Source organism: Opisthocomus hoazin, chromosome 4 (genome assembly GCF_030867145.1).
Source record: "Opisthocomus hoazin isolate bOpiHoa1 chromosome 4, bOpiHoa1.hap1, whole genome shotgun sequence".
NCBI lineage: Eukaryota > Metazoa > Chordata > Aves > Opisthocomiformes > Opisthocomidae > Opisthocomus > Opisthocomus hoazin.
Window position 1 is genome coordinate 62,979,615 of NC_134417.1, and position 19,574 is coordinate 62,999,188.

A 19,574-nucleotide genomic window follows, 5' to 3' on the forward strand; every position below is an offset into this window, starting at 1 on the left:
TTCCCGGATAGTTATATACTAAAATATCATTTATATCTATAGGTTATCTGATTATAGATGAAAAATGAAGAAGTCTTTTAACCCCTTTGTTGGTGTTGATGTAGCTTGAGAGTTAGCATGACTAGGCCGCTTAAGCAAAACAGTTCGCATAACTGAACAGGCCACTGGAAAGGACAGCTAAGCATAACAATTGAGAAAGTTCTGATAGCGCACATGATGTGGGTTAGCAAAAACAAGATGTGTTCAAGGACATGGAGACGGTCTGTTGCTATTAGTGTTAGTGCATAGCTACCAATCATAAGGGAATATGGGGTGCGTGAACAGCGCATGATTTATGTCTGTAGCCTATCCGAATAAGCGTGATCGCGTGTGCAGATATGAAAAATGTATGCAACCACGCAAGCAGAGCAATAAATCGAATCGACTGTGCATTGTATCAATGTGTGAGAGTCATTCCTGTCCCTGCATGGATGCTGAAACTTGGCATTCCTTTTAAAAGATTGTTTTAGTGGAACTAGCAAAGACACTTCCAGATATGCAACAATCTGGATGCCTTTCAGCGATTCAAACTATTCTCTTTTAAATATTGTATTTTCCCTTTGAAAGTATACAATTCATATCAAATCTTCTACTAAACTTTGACAACAGATTATTTTCAGTCTATTTTTTAAACTCTCTGTTGCACTGGTGTTATGTATTCAATGATGCTATATGCATATATAGTACACCGCTCACAAACACTATTAGTTTCATTATTTCTGATTCAGGATTAAGATTTGTCTTTCTAATTCACCATTTCTGTCAACTGCAATAATTTTCTGCCTGCCTTTACACATAAGGTCAATGCTTTTAGAGTTCAGGTTTCTGTGAATGTCATGCTGAAGTTGATGGTATTCCTGGTTCTTTATTGCCTTCTGACAGATCAGTACACTTAAGTACAATTTTTCTGCAGTGCCTGAGGCTGAGTTGACTAAAGTGGTCCTTCAGTTGCATTCTGTCATCTGTGTGTTGACCATGACCTTCATGGTTTATTTATGATTAGGAGGTTATGTCTTTCCTTACTCTAGCAATGGTATTTTAGCGTAGTTCTTTACAGAATTTATTAGTTCTGCAAATACCTTGCAAATTTGCAGGCTCCCTCTCTGCAGTATTTTGCAATAAATAGTAGGAAGTTGGCCTGGACTTTCAGAGAAATATTTCTAGATTTGTTTCCGGTGTCAGCTCAGATTGCCACTCAAATTGTCTGCTGCCCTGCAGAATGAGACCAATAACAAACGATCTTTGCCATCTCTGGATCATATCCCTGCACTGTGAGTTCTTAGATGCAGTTTTACTGTGAGGTCTTTAATGATCTGCTAAGGAATCTGCTCGATTATTTATCATCTGCCTGGGAATGAATGTGTCTGGTAGACACTGAAAAGAATTAAGCATAAACAGTTTATGGCAAGATGAGACCTTTATGAGCTTTGAATTTCAACTGTTGATATAATATGACCTAGATGTCATTAGTGTTTCAGACTATGTATAGTGTTAATTGCATTTGGAGTTTCATCTGGGATTTTTGTTACTGTTTAAACTTACACTATAAATTAAGGAATGATACTTCCTTGAGCAAAAACCTTCAATGAAATTAATGACATGATTCATGTCAGTAAAGATAAGATGAGCTTACTTTCTAGCTTATTAGTCAGAAGAGGACTGTTCTATCAACATCAGAGAAAAAGCGTAAGTGTCTTCCATCAACAAAACTTGGCCAGATCTATGAGCTGAAAGTTACTTGTCTGCAAAAGTAAATATCTATGAGTAGCATCTCACGCTTGCATTTTCATAGAGACATGTGGATTAAGAAGAAAATCTGTTAAAAAATAAAAATCTATGTTGCTCTCCTAGAAAGACAGATTTCTTTCCAGATAATGTTTGTAAAGCCAGCGGATCATATCTTTCCTAAATGACCACAGAAAGGTTGCCCTTAGAGGTGTTTAACTAACACTAGTGCTAAGATCTTCATCTAGAAATTTTTCGTGTGCAGGATTTTTTGTCACAATATCCTTTATGCCATTCTTCTTGTAAATGTTCTGGATTTCCTTCAGCGATTTTGAGAGCAAACTAGTCTTCTAGGTAATCTAAATGAGCTGATCATATCACTGCTAGGCTTTGCTCCGTGCACTGCTTCCAAGTTTATCAGTGCAATGACATCTATATCTTGAGTCTCTATGTATAGAGCATTTCATGATATTACATCCTCTGTAGTGTCCTTAGAGATGTAGTTGCTCATAGACTTCAATACTTTGCTGAAGACCTTAGCACATGTTTTGGCATTATGTTAGATCCAGTCCAGCTGGAACTGAGTTAAGCTCAACATTTTTAAGTAGGTTTAAGAAGAGCAGGCTTCTTAAAGGCAAGAGTACATCCTGAGGCCCTGGTCTGGCACTCTGCACTTACTTATCAAAGCATGTAAGCCCATGATTTTACTTTTGGTAAATATCAAAAATCTTACTATATGATATTTAATCATTTGTTTAAAAAAATACAATGGTATGGTTGCATTTTTCAATTGAGCCCAAGGAAATGACAGTTGCAAATGAAGATGCCATGTAGAAGAAACATGCCATCACCTCCATCATCAACTTTGGAAAGAATATTTGCATTCTTTGCTTACTGCAAAATTATCTTCTCCGCCTCTACAGCTCAGCAGTAAGCAGAAGGATCACTGCCAACCCTGATACTTGTGTGGGTGTGAGTGTGCTTTTCTGAGCATGAAAGCCATACCTCTTTTTGAAGGAGCAGCTTCCACCCAACAGGGATGCTTACATGAGTCCCTGACACAGATATGTTTACCCCAGCTCATAGGTTTTACGCTTCATCTGAATAAACTCACCACTGATCAAGTGTCTGAAACTAGTATTAGGAAAGATTTGCTTACATATATTGGGGATGCAACTAGTAATGCTGACAATTTCCTCTATTGTATACATGGAACATACAAAAAAACCTCAAACAACAACCCACCAAAAATGCAGGGCCAGATGATCCAGACACATTTATCACAGACGAATGGAAAAGACAGGACACAAGTCCAGTAATGAGTGTCATAGTCCAAAGTACAAAATCACAGATAATTTGTAAAGCTATTAACACACATAATACTCTCCTATTCAAAAATCTGAAGTATTCTAAAGCTTTAAGGGGAAAAGAATCCAATAATACTCAATGATTCATTAGTCTGAGAAGCATTCACGCTCTTGTTAAGACAATTAAGGTTTTGGTCACAAATCTTTTGATTTTATTGATTTGCCAGAAATCATAATGCTGGCTCATTTTATACTTACCACTGAAGTGCTCTGAATAAGGGGGAAGACAGGTTAAGCAATTATTCTGTGATATTTGCATTGAATTGATCCTGTAGTTTCAAAATACAGAGCAGTGACCGAATGCTGTATTATGATATCATGCGGCCACAGCACGTGCCATTCATTCTGCGCAGAAAAGAAACAGAAGACTTCTGTATTAATATCTTGAAAATTTGATAGGAGAAAATGTCAAGTATTTTTGATGAAGGTTCCTCAAGGAAGAGCTTTATATATATAGATGTTCTGACATGTTAGCCATCTAAATAGTACCCTTTGATACAAGTAAAAGTGTTACAGAGGGTGCAACTTCACTTTTTTGTAAACCCCCCTCCAAACAAACTGTTGAAACCTACCTTGCAGTCATTAGACTTTTCCTATGAAAGAGTTTTTCATTTTAGCTTCTTTAAGCCCTCTGTTCTTTGCCAGGCACATGAAAAGCTCATAATGGAGACTTGCCACTCGGTAGAGATGCCAGAACCATCGCGGGCAGTTCTCTAAAATAATTGGCTTAGAGTCCAACAGCTGCCAAAAAGAAAAAAAAAAAAACACAATAAAATGCTAAGCATCATCAAGGATATAATTGAGAATGAACAGAAAACATAATACTGTCGCTATATAACTGTGTGCAGTACTGGTCTCCATATCTGCAGGACATAGTGGAGTCAGAAAAGGTACAGAGAAGAGCAAAACCCATACAGTTATTAAAGGCATGGTGCAGTTGTCTTGACAGAGAAACAGCCTAACTACAACCAGGGTTACGTGCTTAAACTTGTAGCAGCTTGGATTAAAACAAGAAAGTACTTCTTCATACAAAGGGTAATGATTGTGTAACTTGGTATCAAAGACAGAGTTGGAGCAAAGGACATGTTCAAGAAGAGATTAAACAGACCGATGGACAACCAGGTTCAAAAGCAGATATTAAAGGTGGGGACGCATCCTCTATTGTCCCTCATCTGTTGAGCGTGGATATTAGGGGAGAACACCACAGTTAGTGACCAGGCTTATGGGCTTCTCCTACTGCCAGTGCTGAACAGTGAGCAAGATGGATTTATGGAATGGTTCTGGTCAAACAACATGTTTCTCTGAGCTGTTTTACAGACAAAGCAGGGGACATGTTACTGCCCTGAAGAGTCTCCTTAATTATGGAAAAGTTTTATAAAAATACTAGTGTTTCCTCAGTTTTTCTTGAACCTTCCTGTTCAAAAAATCATATATTCACTTCAGGAAATTCAGTAAAGATGAATGTAAGACAGGTGTAAGCACACAGTCTGTAAGCAGACTTTAAAGAGGTTTTGGGTTATTTTCTCCATTAAAATACTAAATAAATTAGACGAATACTGGAATATAAGTAAAAATACATTACAGAAATTTTAATGTATCCTCTTATTGACTATTATTTTGTCCTTTCCTATTAATTTTCCATCTTTTATGTTCACAGTATGTTAAAATATGATTGTCAATCTATAACATTTTATGCAAGCATTGTGGAATATGTCAGAAAATTTATCTGAAATTCATAATTACAAATTTTTTCTCTAGAAGCCTGCTTCTAAAAGTTGTATGCAGAGTACTAAAAAACAGAATAGTGTTGTCTAGTCAAGATAATCTGGATGTTTAAAGTTAATTTGAAATGTTTTTAAACAAGCCACTTTCTTGTTATTTATAATAAACTTTTGGCTAAAACCAGAGAACAATATTCAGGAGATAGACATAGTTCAAAACCAGTAAACATCCCTGTCGTTTCTCCCAATTTATTTGTTACAGATTCTGAAACTAGTTCTAAACTTCTTGCGTTAAAAGAGTTTTGAATGGAGGAAACTGACACTGTTCAAAATATTTGTCATTAAAAGTAGGACCTAATTCATTTTAATTCACAACTAAAAATATTCCACACACAAGACAGGGTCTTTAGTATCTTAATACATATTTTGTCTGAAACTTCCAACACTATTCAGCTGCAACATTTTTAAACAGTAAGATATGGCAAGCAGCTTGTCAGAAAAAGGTGGGATACTACAAATTCTAAAACAGATATGTAAGAAAAAGGCACGCCCTTACTTCTCCATAATGTCACTGTAAATCTGTCTTTATGCTTACTTAATTCTTGCTGCAGGACGCTCTAATCCTTTTATACCCTCAAATAATCCTAGATAGTGATCCTACCTAGACTCCTTACACAGAAATGTCCGTACAAAGAGGCTTGACTTAGTAATCAGCCCGATGCTTAACACGTTAGCGTCTCATGAGATAGCACAGTGATTGGTAATAGGTTCAGACTAACTCACAGCTTCATTCATGCTCTGTAAAACAAGACAAAACTGCAGGCTTGTAAGATTCGCAGAGAACAGTAATTTGTCAAGATGTGATCATGGCCAGTAACAGAGAAATAATATCAAGTTTAGATACCGTTTAGAGAAGTTTTGTAATTAAAAACTAAATCTTACAGAGACTGACACAAAAAGAATTTGAATCATAGCACTAATCAAGTTGTATATTGTGTTAGAGATTTACTCATGTGATCAAGCTTTCTTCTAAATACACATCTTGCAGGAACAGCTTTACAGACAGCAGCTAATGTGTGGCAAACTGATGAGCAATTGGGAAATGTGCCTGCAGCTGAAAGTGTCCATATTTGATGATGCTTTGGGGTTTATTTTTTGCTACACTGCAGAAGGATGATATCATGATCTTTCTGAAATTTTCCATAAGTACATAAAGACCTGTGCACAAAAGCTGAGGTTTCAGCTTTGCCTTTCTGTTACTCCCTCAGCAAGACAAAGGAACAGTCAACTACTTACAGTTAAGACCCTCTCAGTCTCCTGCTGGAGATCTGCATGACAAAATTTTCAGTAGTTCTTGGACTTGGGCCACCCTGGGTCTTCCAAAGATTACATGAGCTATTTCATCACTTGGCTAGAGAACAGGTATTCTTCTTGGCTTCATATACATAATAAAACTCTCCAACTGGTGCAACTGAAAGAGTCTCACTCAGAATAGCCATCAGTCAAGACATTTGTCTTCAAGAAGCACAAACACAGGTTCGCAGGTTTGTTAGACCTGGTCAGTGCAAGAACTTGTGGTATTCATATGCATCTTTTTCCCACTGGCTACTAATTAATCCAGGTCAGAAAGGCAGAAACTTCCAACATCAGCAAAGTTTCACAGAATCACCATTTTTTCAAACATAAAATGTTTCATCTAACTTTTAAAACCAGCTCTAAACATACCACTTATAAGAAGGGATACAAAAAATGCAATGAGCAGATAGCTGGTATCACTTCAGACAAGAGTAAAGTGAAGTTATTCAGCAAAATCAGGAAGAGGTGTTATGTCAGCAGAAACAATACATCAAGGTAAGCAGGTAACAAATGCACACAAAAGGGTTTTGGGGAGTTACTTTTAATACAGAGGCTTTGTGTGCACTTTGGAGGAAGCAGTGCCACTTGTTAAAATGTACTCTTTGGGTTAGTCTTATCTTAGGAGTTAATAGGGAATTAATCATCTGTACACCAGGGGAGAGTGGTTTGATCAATACTGAAAGTATAATCTTCACTAAGGCAACACATCTAATAAGTACATCTTGAATAAAATTCCTTCATGCACTGACTCATTTTTCTTGAAACATGAAACCAATAAGCATTAGAATCCGTCTGGAGTGAGGGTGATCTCAGCAACACTTCTGACTGGTCTAACCAAAGTGTACCCATCTATACATCCACAGATATGCAATAAGCACTTCTAATACATTATTAACACAGAGTAAATATAATAATGGATCAAGAATTAATCTTTCATGAGCAATATGAAGGTCTGGTGTTGTGCCTATAAAAAAAAAAAAAAAAAAACCCAACAAAACATCCAACCCAAAACCCGCATTTATCTAAATTATCAAAAAGGTAGCGATTTCCTTCTCAAGCAAACATCTTGGAAAAAAAAATCCTTATACAATTTGAAGTTATTTCACTGTGAGAATAAATACAGTAAATAGTATTGAATAGTTATGATTTTTGCAGGATTAAATTAATTGAAACATCCTAGAAAAGATGTTATTAGATCTAAAAAGTAAGACAGAAGTACAAAGATCTCTTTTGATTCATTTTCCCATGTGTCTTTTTCTTTTATTTTTAATAGCTGGACAGGGTCTTAAGTTGGAGTAAAAGACTGGCAGTAAAAAGTACACTTTATTTAGTATATCCCAATGCACTTTACAAATGTGTAGTTAAGTTACTCTACCATTTATGTATACAGTCATCAGAGTTACCCCATTTAGCTACTTACCCTGGGACCTAGAACTGGTTCTAATAAACTGTATCATCCTCTGATGCACTTTCTGTATTCTGTAATGACCAGGGAAAAAGAAAGAAGTGTAAATGTTGAAAGTTACTTAGAGGTTTACAAATAAGAAAGACAATAAAGCTGCAAGATTTTTGAGCAACTCTCCTACTTTCGTGTCTTGTGAAATCATTTCATCTGGTACAGATTGCTTTGGTGGGACTGAATTAGCATAGGTAGATGACTTGCTCTGTGTTTTTCATGGAAGAAGTAGAGGAACAGAGATAATTAAGTAGAATCCATTAATTCAGTTTGGAAGTTCAGAGCTGATATGCTTCTGCCTGCCTCTTCAAGACTGAAATACTCTGTGCTGCTTCCACAGAATTAGGTAACTCTTCTTCTATTTCAGAGGAAGCATTTGGTATCTACTTCATTTTTCATACCAGTGACACAGTTTAGAAATACTGCTGTACATATAGTTCATTAAAACTATCCCTGTTACTACTTTCAGTGTCTTTCTGATCTCCTGCTGTTCCCCTCAAAACCATTCAAATGGAAACTCACAACTTCTGCCAGACCTCTGGCACTGACCACTGGCCAGATATTTCCAAAAGCTTACCAAGAAATTCTGCTCTGGATTTCTATACAACTTTATTCCTAATTCTAATTCCTGTATTTATACATCCTTGACATAAACTGCACGTTACTAAAAATGTACAAAAAACATGTTTGCAGGTAGTAGTACAAAGACAGGGATACTATAACTTGAAAATAATGTAGACAAAAAATGGCTATGAGATTTGCCCATGCCTTGAGATGTTTAAGAAAAAACAACAGGAGGATGTCCTGGAGACTGAAATTAAGGTCTCTAATCCATCACTGGGAATAATTACTTTGGGACAACTGTGGTTCTTGCCAGTCTGTTCACCCTGTCTGTTGTGCAAGGACAGTTAAAGTTCTCATTTAGTAGTCAGTGAAACAACACAGATTGCAGCCTGTGTCTTAAATAAAACAATGTAATTGTTAATGTAACTGAATGAGATGAATTGTAAATGGTGGTGACTTATCTGCCTCTATATTAACAGCTAAGACAAGGCAGGAAACTCTGAAGATAGGGTACAGAGGACAAGGAAAAGAAGGAATCACTATGGGTATCTGGAAATAAAAGCTATTCACAGTTATGAATCAATGCCTATAGGCAGTGGAGATGAAGACTTTGCCCTCACAACACCTCAGACAGCTCAGATTTGCTGTACAAAATGAAAGAGTTTTATGCCAGAGAAAAAGTAAGAATGTTTGGAGTGTGTGTGGTGGGAAAAAAAAAAACAAAACAAAAAACTATTGCTGAGGTTTAATGAAGATATACTTTTGGCAATGTGTCATGGGTAAAAACAGACTTGAAAATCAGATTGTTGTACGTCCCAGTTTACCATTACAGAGAAACACATGCATCAGAACCAAATTACTTCAGTGTCTGATTGTATTTTATTGAACTTTTTGTTACATAATATTAATGTGATCTCTGTGGTAGTGATGTTTGGGAATTAGGTAAGCAGAGATTTTGCAAAGAAACTCACAGTATTTGTAAAAACTAAGACAACTACTGCGAGCATGTAAGTACCACTCCTTGGGCGGGTGATTTATTTGTTCCCATGACACAACAGGCCGCTATGCTATTTGTGCGCCACTTCTTCAAACATTTATATTCGTGATTTAACATTTATATGTATCACCATATACTAGTTCTTAAATGTTCAAATGTCCCAAACAACTCTCTGTAATGCACTCCTGAGAAGGGCTGTGGCTGGGCTGCACAGGTGGGAGATGCCCAGCCAAGGAGTCAGGTCATCTGCAGCTCATGAGCAACTCAGAGCAGTTTTAGTTCTGTGGCTCTGTTACAGGACAGGCAGGGAGGCTGTGCTGCAGTGCCAGACGCCAACTAAATTGAATCAGCCAGGAAGAAGAGAGCACTTCCATTGACTCTTTCAGGTACACAGGCATGTGCCATGGCTCACAGGCCTGGGAAGAACTGAGCTTTGTACAGTAAGGAAGGCTAACAGCACCTGCTATTAATAGGGTGGGATTTTTTATTTGCAATGATATCAGGAGGCATCTGTCTGTACTGCAGGGACAGGTAAGGGAGCACTGGGATACTTTAAGTGTGACAAGTTACAGAAAGGAATGCTGAGATATGATTGTACATTACATAGCATTATTTGTGGCTGTCTGAAGATAGCTACGGCTTCATATGGTCTCAAAATTTTGAATGAAACTAGCTGAATAGAATCATGTTATTCTATTATGCAAGTACAAAAAAGAGAATGTAAAAAATTAAATGGATGGAAACAAATAACAGTAGCCAAAATTCTTTTGGTTTTAAATATTTAAGCTGCAACCAGTAACAAAGAGAAAAACTAAATGTCAGAAGATTATTCTCTTGGCAGTGCCCCATCTAACAGTGTTTTCAAGCCCACGATCAGCTTCACTATCTTGTGCTGTGAAGAGCTTGGCTTGCCAAGTTGAGGTTAATAAGTGCAGAAAGTGACGCAATGCCCTTACTGCTCCTGTTTTCTCAGCAAACAGATGATTAATCGTCATTGTCATTCACTGGTAACTCTGAGTGTGGCTCTTTTTAGATCTTGCACCCTCTATAAACTCATTTTGTACTCACAATAGAATTTTCAAGAAATTGGTCTGTCAACATAATATGGTCTTGTTATTGCAATACTTTAGCTTCTAACCAACTTTCCTGTTTTTACCCTGTTTCAGACAAAGACTGAGTTATGTAAGTGGTATCTTCTTTATGCTTAATAATGAGTTATATACACAGGGACTTAACTTCTGTTGGAAAGCAAGAGACTTAAGATTCAAAGCCACTTTTTAGAAAGCTACAGAAACTCCCACATCTTTTAAAAATGGAACTGAAGTAATGTATCGATTGTCACACGATGAAGACAAAAATAAAAAGAATAAAAAGAGCTCTAATTCATTGTTTCAACGTTTACTGTCAGCCATTCTTTCTCACACTCATGGCAGAAATGATTTTAATGTAAATGCAGTCAGGTACAATTTAGCGTTTAAAAATCGAAAATTATGGTGTCTGGGTCTTCACTTTCACTCTGGTCTGATCAAGGCCAAATGTCACTCAAAAGTTGGAAGGCTGCAACAGGAAGAGAGGATGAAGAATTTCGATAACTGCCAGAAGCGCATGCGCTGTAGGAGAGATCAGGGCCCTGATCAATTGTACACTGCACATTCAATACTCAGCAGTTTTGAGAATACTTTGGCCATGTTTCTCTCCTCCCCTAGAGGAATGAACTTGATACCCTCTACTACTTGGAAGAGTAAGAGTGTTGAAAATTGTGTTCATTTACATTCCAAAAACATTATTCTTCTTTATTTTTTCATCCACGAGTTCAAAAATATCTTTCTTTCAACTATATTTGTTAAACCTTTGAAGCTTGGCAATGAGGTGGATGTATTTCAATAAAATACTAAAGCGTTAAATCAGCTGTTTCAAAGAGGGCCATTTCCATGCTGATTAGAGTTTCTTCAAATGCAAGTCTCAAACCTGTGGAAAATGAGACAAAGTTATTCACTGGTAGAGACTGGTTGCCCCCCCCCCCCTCCAGTGCTAGCATCACAAACTTCTTAATTTATTTCAGATACAATCTCTAATAAGATATCTCAAGACATCGGCTTGAAACTTTGCCTCCTCATTTTGCAAAATCTGTCTGCCTGAATACCTAGAAGCTATGCACTAAACATGATCAAATGTCCTTTCCAAAAATCTATGTTTGCAACAACAGAATATTAAGGTGGAATCAAAGAACACCCACTAACCCCCACCATATCTCCATTTAGTATTTGACTAGCATTTAATCCGAGTTTAGACTTGGGTCTGATAGATATCCCCCAAACATACTTGAACAGCCCAGCTTCACACAACATAGAAGAATTACTTATAACAGTCTCTGGTAACAGACCTTGAAGTAAAACATCCTCCTTTGCTCACAGAAGTTTAACCCTGAGTCTCCCAGCAGTGTCCTAACTGTCATGCTGTCTGATGGCTTACAAACCAGTCTGTGAGGGTGTTAACCACCCTTCCTCCCGAAGCTGTGCTACTGTGAAGAATGAAGAACAGTGACTCAGAACACTGATTTACAGGGGATGCATAACTTTTATGCCTTTTGTCCAATGACAGGATGATGTGAAAGACTGAAATACAATTTTGGGAATGGACTCTATGCTTCTTCTTTAAGCCAAATTCCATGACTACTGGGTTATACAATTGGGCATATGTTTAGTCCCTTCCTGTGGTCTAACACATCATTGATTATCTTCTGCAGAGAAGCGAATTGAGCAGATGATCTAATCTCTAGGACTTTCTCCAGAAAGAGAATGGCATCATCACGTTATCAGTGTTTGATTATAGCTTAAAAGAAAGTTATGAGCCTTACTTCATTTTCAAGAGCAAAGTACAGATAGCCCCTTTCAAGGGAAGGTTTCTAAAACTTCTGGTCCTCAGACAGTATTGCCTTAGGTAGGGAGGGTTCGCCATGCAGCAGTGTCAAGATGCCATACAACTTGGTGGAAGGTTGCAGCATTTTTTGGTGTGCTGGTTAATTATAATCCCCACCACCCCTTATCGCCCCCAAATTTTATAGGGCCCTTACAGCAGGTTCCTCATTCTTAGGGCTAGGTGCCTATAAATTTGGCATTGCAGTACCTGGCGCAGCTCGTGTCTCATTCACACAGTAGGACAATACAGCAATGACAGATGCTTAATACTACCCAGCTATAAAATGGCGCGCTTGCATGCTGTTTTGGTTTCGGCTGCCGCCGGCAACAAAAGCGCCAAGCGGCCGCCCCTCCCCCCGCCGGCGTGCGGAGGAGAATGAAAAGAAAGAGGCAGAAACTGGTGGGTCGGGATAAGGGTAGTTTAACAGAACAGCAAACAGAGGGAAACAGGAACAACAACGATACAAATAAGGAGAAAACACAACAACGAACCGTACGCTCTCCCGAACAGCACTGGCGCCGCGCCCCCCCAAGCTGCGAGTGAGTTCCCGCCGCGCCTCCTCCCCCCCCCCCGGAACCCAGCGTGACGTCACATGGTATGGAATACCCGGCTCTGTTTGGCCAGGTGGGGTCATCCCCCACCCCCTGGCTGTGACCCTTCCTGGAGTCCGGTGAAAATTAACCCTGTCCTGGCCGAACCCAGGACATATGCGTAATACATCTGAAAATATTTTAGTCGCTCACCTTAGGTCTGTTCACGCATATTCAGTCATCTGTGTCCAGATGAACAAGTGATGTTTTCCAGAACCATGTAAATCCTGATACTAAGAAGCAGTAGTTTCTGTCTTTGTCTGCTATTACTCCATTACTTTACAGTATGAAATCAGAGCCTGACTTTATTAGATTCTGGCCTTTGCCTCCCATCCCTCCTTCAGAGTGGGAGTGAGAGAAAGCAAGACAGTAATTAAAAAACCCCTAGAAATCAAAAGCATAACTTTTCCCTTGGCTAACTGTATGAATTTAGACTTTATCAAGCAGCAAAATACATCTTGAAATGCAGCCAAGATTTGTAATCTTAACTCATGCTCTAACTTAATTTTGCCTAACGGTTCTAACTGCAGGTGTTTGGAGTTTTTTCCTCTCCATTTTAAGAAGTTGACTGCTGCATGCTTGTTGCATCGAACTAACTTTGCTGAGCTAAGGAGTTCCATTACGCGCACACACACAAGTACAGTACCACCTCATAAAACACTTCCAGGCTTCATCATGTGAGTGAAGATATGACAAGGCTGTTTATCAGTAGGTAATAAGACAGATAATTTAACTGTACAAGCTCTAATTGGTCTAATTCACTAACTGACCTCTCACCACTTGATTCACTAGTACAATTGAGCTCTGATAAAGCCTTTAATTGTAAATTGCACACAGCTGTGAGCTGCTTCTCACGCTGGCACAAAAACACTATCATCGACTGTTTCATCTCTGCGACCTGCTAATTTGGAGCATATGTAACTGTTTTTAATGCTGAAGGCTTGACATACCACAAACAGCAGATGTTGCAGCTGCCCCTGAGACGCTTTATTTAATTCAATTACGTCTTTTGGAGATATGTAAAAAAGCTAGGCGAGATGAGAGAGGGCAGGAGAATGTTAAAAATGGAGCCCCTGGTTGAGGCCCAGGTGGCTCGATAGGCAAATGATTGGGTGAATGTCTAAATGATCTTTTTAATTGAGTAGACTGACGGCTAATCAGGGTCATGAAGTGTTATCACACTGATGAGCTGAGTGGAGCCCTGGGCTGCTCTGCAATTAATGCTGCTTTTGTGAAAGGAGAAAAAAGGAAGATAATGTATACCATCTGGCAATTGTTTATGATAAAAGCAGCAGTTTGCTACAAATTCAAGTTAAATGCTATTCATAACATTATTTTTTCTGCTGCTGTGGAGGGCAAGGACATAGACCCCAGGCCTTTGTCTGACTTTCTCATTCTCTTTCAACAAGCAAAACATTCATTTGCTTCCACGTGTGTTGTTATTAATTATTTGCCTGCTTGCTAATGTATGGCCCAAATGATGCTCTCTTTGAAATGCCACGAACAAGTCCAGCAATCTACATTTTGGATGCTTCATGCCAAACCATCCGATGAGGGAGGAAAAAAGCTATGGTCTCAACTCATAGCGAAAAGCCAGAGAAAACATGTCAGTTGTTTTGTTAGTCAATCTGAAGATCTTGACTCTTTGAAAGAGGCATTGAAAGGTTCTGAAAAGAGTATGTTTTTGAGAAGGAGGGGGAAAGTTGAAGGCTGTGAAGGCCTGTGCGGAGAATTTTCACTTGGCCCAAGAAGGCTGGGTTTTTACAGAAGCGAAAGAGAGTCATCTAGTAAGCCAGGGATGTTCTTGGGACTTGACCCTCTAGCAAGGCATGGAGAAGCGGACAAATACTAAAGACAGCGTAAGACTGAACTAAAAACTAGCATCCCTATAAGTAAAATACTATCCTGCTATTAAGTAGAAGGACACAACAAATGAAAAAAAAATCCGATCAACTCTTCTTTAGGTTTTAAATCAGTTACAAGCTGGAAATAATACTACTGGGGTCCTGCCTAAAGAGGACACTCAGCAGTCAAGTTAGTGAATATTTAACAATGTATAGTGTCGCTTCTTACAAGTACCCAGAGACAAGAAGATGAAGCCTTGGCTTGGAACTTAGATTTCAAGAGCTTATTTATTGCTTACAGACTAGTTCTGAAAATCAGGTGATTCATATTCCTTTCCCAGCTGTGCCATGAATATATTGTATGTCTGTAACTGAGTCACTTAATTTCTCTGCACTTTGCCTAACAGAGACCTAAAACAATTATTCTTTAAAAACAACAGTCAAGTCAAAGTTGATCAAAATTAGCAAATATGTTTTGACTCCTTTGCTTTAAAACTTACAGGGCTAGAAACCTCTGTTCTAGTTCTACCAGAAAAGATGGAAAGGACCGGACATTGTGAAGTTTCTTCAGTTCCTGGGGGAGCTGGCAGTACATTTTGTGTATTAGCACTTTCAGTGTGTTTTTATACTTTATTACCTTGGGGCTGGGTTTAAGCATTTCTATCACGTATGTCTTCAAAAGAAGATGTTGCTGGACTGCAGTAAAAAGCAGCACAGCCTCAAAAGCAAAGGACATCTCAGCATCGGCCTCAAGCTTAGATCTTCAGACTTGTTAGTTTTTAAGTTCAGTGGGGTACAGATGAATACACCACTTGTTACCTGTTATCACTTGTTACTTTCTGTCCTCACTAACCACTGTGTACTACAGATGCAGTATTAATAATGCTTACAGACACCGTGTGTTTACATCAACATATAGAAGATAAGAATATGCTGCTTTAAGAATTTCACTCTGCAGTTCTCATGCTTAAACTGCGCTTTCAGTCAAATGTCAAGCTACAGTTAACAGATCCGTGTTAGAAATATACATTGCAGACTCCTTAGCAATTTCCCACCTTCTCTCTACTCTTCCAGATACTGTAATGTTCAGTGTTTTCTGGCTCTGAACTAGGAGAACAACAACAGTAAAAATTCAAATAAAAGAGAAAAAAAGAGGAAAAAAAGAGTGAAGAGTAGGAAAAGAAAATCAGGGCACGAAGGCATAGTCCACAGCAGGATTTTTTCTATACCACTGAAGAGATCCTCAGCTATGACTGACCTGATGGCTGTGGTGCACAGTACAGTGACACTACCACAAACTAGCGTAGGCACAAAAGAGATCGGCTGGTAATGTAGCGTACTGCACTTCTCAGCACAGGTAAACTGTGTAGGGCTGGCAGCAGGCTGACACAACACTACTGCTTCCAGATTTTGGTTGGTCCCTGTTACTCTGTAGGCTGGCAGTGCTGTGCTCCGCTCTACATGTAGACAGGCAGAGGGCCTCCCTGTGTCATCCATTAAACAGAATTACAGACACAAGTTGAAATGGTTCTACAATATTTAGTGAAATAAATGCACATTAAATGCTTCTCTGTCCCCCGAAACAGTTCATGGATTTAAATATCTTAAATTATCCATCTAAATAGTGGGTCAGTGTGTCTATCTGTTTCTCCCTGATCAGCTATGCTTGCCTTATTAAACCAGGTACATACCATCTTTGAAAAAATGTTTCACTTTCAACAAACCAATGTATTCTGTGAAAAACGTTCTTAAGAGAATTCCCAACTGTGTCTCTTCAACAACAGCTGTTCACAAGGCTTCTGCACCATCACTGTAGTGGTAGGTGCAAGAGCTTTTTTTATTTTTTTGGATAATTGAAATAGAATGTTGCCCTACTTTATTTTTCAATAAGGGCAGAAAGAGAAAATACTAGGAAAAAATGCTGTGATAATAATATATTGTGAGATGTGTTGAGAAGAAGTGGCTGCTGAGTGTGTTTTGACAGTACAGGTAGTTATCAGATATAGTAGCAGGCAGCTACTCTTGCTAAGACTATGAAGTCAGACAGAAACATTACTACTAACACCGTGCTTTAGAAGATAGCTCAAAATAATACTCAAGATAGTCTTTGCAGCACTTTGAAATCGTTGTATTAAGCTCAGAATTATGGATGACAGTTGCTTTATTTTAGTTTAATAAAGGTATCCCACTCTTTCTCTCAAACTAGTATTAAACACAATAAAAAAGAAACATTCCAAGGTTTAATATGCTATTTGAGTTCTCTTCTGTAACCAGTTTCCTATTCCCTTTCTCATCTTTCAAATATGGACTAATGTAAAATCTTCATACATAAAAAAGAATTTGTGGTCACGCTGCTACTTATTTCTGGAAGAGCTGAGGAATCATATGTTTTTTAAACATATAATCAGACAGCATATGAATTCTACTGTTTTAATATCATTATGGTGTGACAGAATTTTTTTCAGGATGACTGGAATGGCACAAATAAGTGAATTTTCATTTTGATGACAAGACCTAAACAACTGTTTTTAGTGGACCAGATAATTTGTTTTGGCTCAAACAAAGAAAAAGAGTAGAATGACTCTGTGTTGGCACTCTGAGCAGTCCTCTGGAAGTGTAAACCTGAATTCCAGTTTCTGCATCCAGGAATATTTGAATACTTTGTAAAGCTACTTCAGTGGAAGAGAGTAAGAGACAGCTATCTTGAAATATTCTTTTCCAAGAACTTTGCTCAGAGTCCTATATTTGCCCAAATAGAAGGAGGTATTATTACTCGTGCTTTCTTCATCATAGCTGAATGGTAAATACTTTCACTATTGGACTAAAAAATTTTGCATAAAAAATGATCAGCTTTTCACTTAACTTCCTGTTACTAGGTCCTCATGTACGACAGCTGTCTTAAAAGTGAGCTTAAGAAGTTGTTCTGCCTGTTGGAGAGGAAAGCAAAAATCTCATCCAGGCAATTAAATCACTCTACCTTTTATCAGTAAAAATATGAATACAGATTTACAGGATTTTAGGATTTCATTGAAATAGCATTAACCATTCAAATGGTTCTTAACGTTTCTTTGAAGGCAAGTACCTCAAACCTTTATAAAAATAACAGTTTGTCACAATGACTTACAGACTCTCTGTAGGAAAAAGGATATGAAAAGTAATGCTACTTTGCCCTCAGTTCAAAATTCGTTATGGAGTCCATTCTTCTCCACCCACGGGATTCCCACATGACCCTAAGCTGGTGATACAAATAAATAGCAAAATAGACTAAGGCTTCTGGTTGGTAAGAGTTTTAGGGCTTCCCTGAATATGTTTTGATATACTCTGCATATGGCTGGAGCAAAGAGCAGTTGAGCGTTTGCAACCTACAAAACCGTCCTATGGGTTCATCACATGCACTCTTGTGGCCCAGGAGCAGAAGGGGAAGAAACCCTCTGGGAAGCACACTTCCACTTTCAGTTTCGGTGCTACCAACAGCCATGCGTTCTTTCCAAGTGGAGGTGTAGCCAATATTCTGATCCTAAAACTATCACTGCATTTAGCTATAGGTAGTGCCAGGGCATTACATCAGCAAGCCTTTTCATCACCATTATCTTCTTACACGAGAAACTGAATTCTGGAGGCACAGTAAAATACACATGAAGTCCTGATAAATACAGTATCTTCCCTACGTACAAGCACAGGTAGGGATAAGTAAGGTAGACTTACTTTGCTAGCCCTCTGAACATCATAAAGATGACTTGAACTTTTTGCCATGTTTTCTTCCAAATTTACTTAGAAATGTGAACATCCAAAGTGAACAGTAATGCTAAATGGTGAGAAAATAATTATCCACATGGTTTTCAGGCATCTAACTTAGTTTGTGTGAACAATATTCTGGAAATGCTTATGTCCCTCTGTTTAGTGTAGACATCTAACTTTAGCCTACTTCAGGCTGCTATAGGATGTTATTCAGAACAACTGCATTAGATTACACTCATGTTCCCCACGCGGTCAAAATCCAAAAGGTAACTTTAGAAAACCTCACTTGCTAAGTTTATTCATTCAATAAATTTAAATTGAGTGGAGAAATGCCAATTATGTTTTGCAGTGCAGTGTACAATTCTAAAATAAATCCATGAATAAAAATATTCAAATGTAAACACAGATTGATACAGCTCAGAACATTCTAACTGCTCTTGGAAACATGAGTCTCATACAGCACACATAAACTGTGTCATCATGACAAAACGCACCCCTGGATCCCAGAGCTGTCTACTCAGTTTGTTTTAAGTTTCTGCTAAAATAAAAAAGGAGTTATTTTCAAAGGCACAACAGACAGTTAGATGTCTAACTCCAGGCAAAGTCAACACCTGAGATGGTATATTAAAATCTTGGGAAGAATTCCAAAGCCTCTAAAAAGAGGTAAGCAGAATTCAACCACTGATAGCGAAGTGTGGTTTTGTAACCGATGTAAGACAATTTAAGATTGTTCTTCTGGAAAAAAGGCTATTTCTGACTTCCCACTACCTCATAACTGTAGATTTTTGGTATCTTTCCTGTACTGAAACTCGGAAAAAACAAAAATTTTTGTGGGATTAGTTTTCAGTTTGTCTGAGGCAGAGAAAGGCAGGAATGTGTGGAGGAAGGCAGAAGCACTATGACCTTGAACTACTTTTAAAGTTGGAGAAAGTGTAGGAGAAGGTGCACAGAGTAGTGACTGCTTACATTTAGAGATCGAAATTTCCTGTGTCTCTTGGCTCTAGTTAGTTCTTCAGAGGGTCTATTAAGCATACGTTAGCTATATTAAATAGATACTAAGTGTAAATAGTATCTATTACATAGACTTGAAGCTTTCTAGCTATTTCAAGATAATGTGGACACAGCTATGTTTAGTCCTTAGAAATCAAGGTTCTCTACACAGATGTATGGCATTTGCTGAAATTCAAAGCAACTATGGTTTCTAAGTCACTTAGAAGAGGAGAGGAGACAGAAGGATCTAAAAGGTTGATAACTTTTA

General features: G+C 38.1%; 1 long non-coding RNA gene across 10 annotated transcripts in view; it reads right to left on the reverse strand.

Moving 5' to 3' along the window:
• Positions 1-3,318: 3,318 nt before the first annotated feature.
• Positions 3,319-19,574, reverse strand: part of LOC142361177 (uncharacterized) — a 257,031-nt gene continuing 240,775 nt past the window's right edge. For all 10 annotated transcript variants that reach the window (XR_012763758.1, XR_012763762.1, XR_012763763.1 and 7 more), the window contains 4 exons: positions 10,997-11,193; positions 7,629-7,687; positions 3,704-3,872; positions 3,319-3,476 (listed from right to left, as the gene is read on the reverse strand). This is a non-coding gene — a long non-coding RNA (uncharacterized LOC142361177). The remainder of the gene's footprint in view (positions 3,477-3,703; positions 3,873-7,628; positions 7,688-10,996; positions 11,194-19,574) is intronic.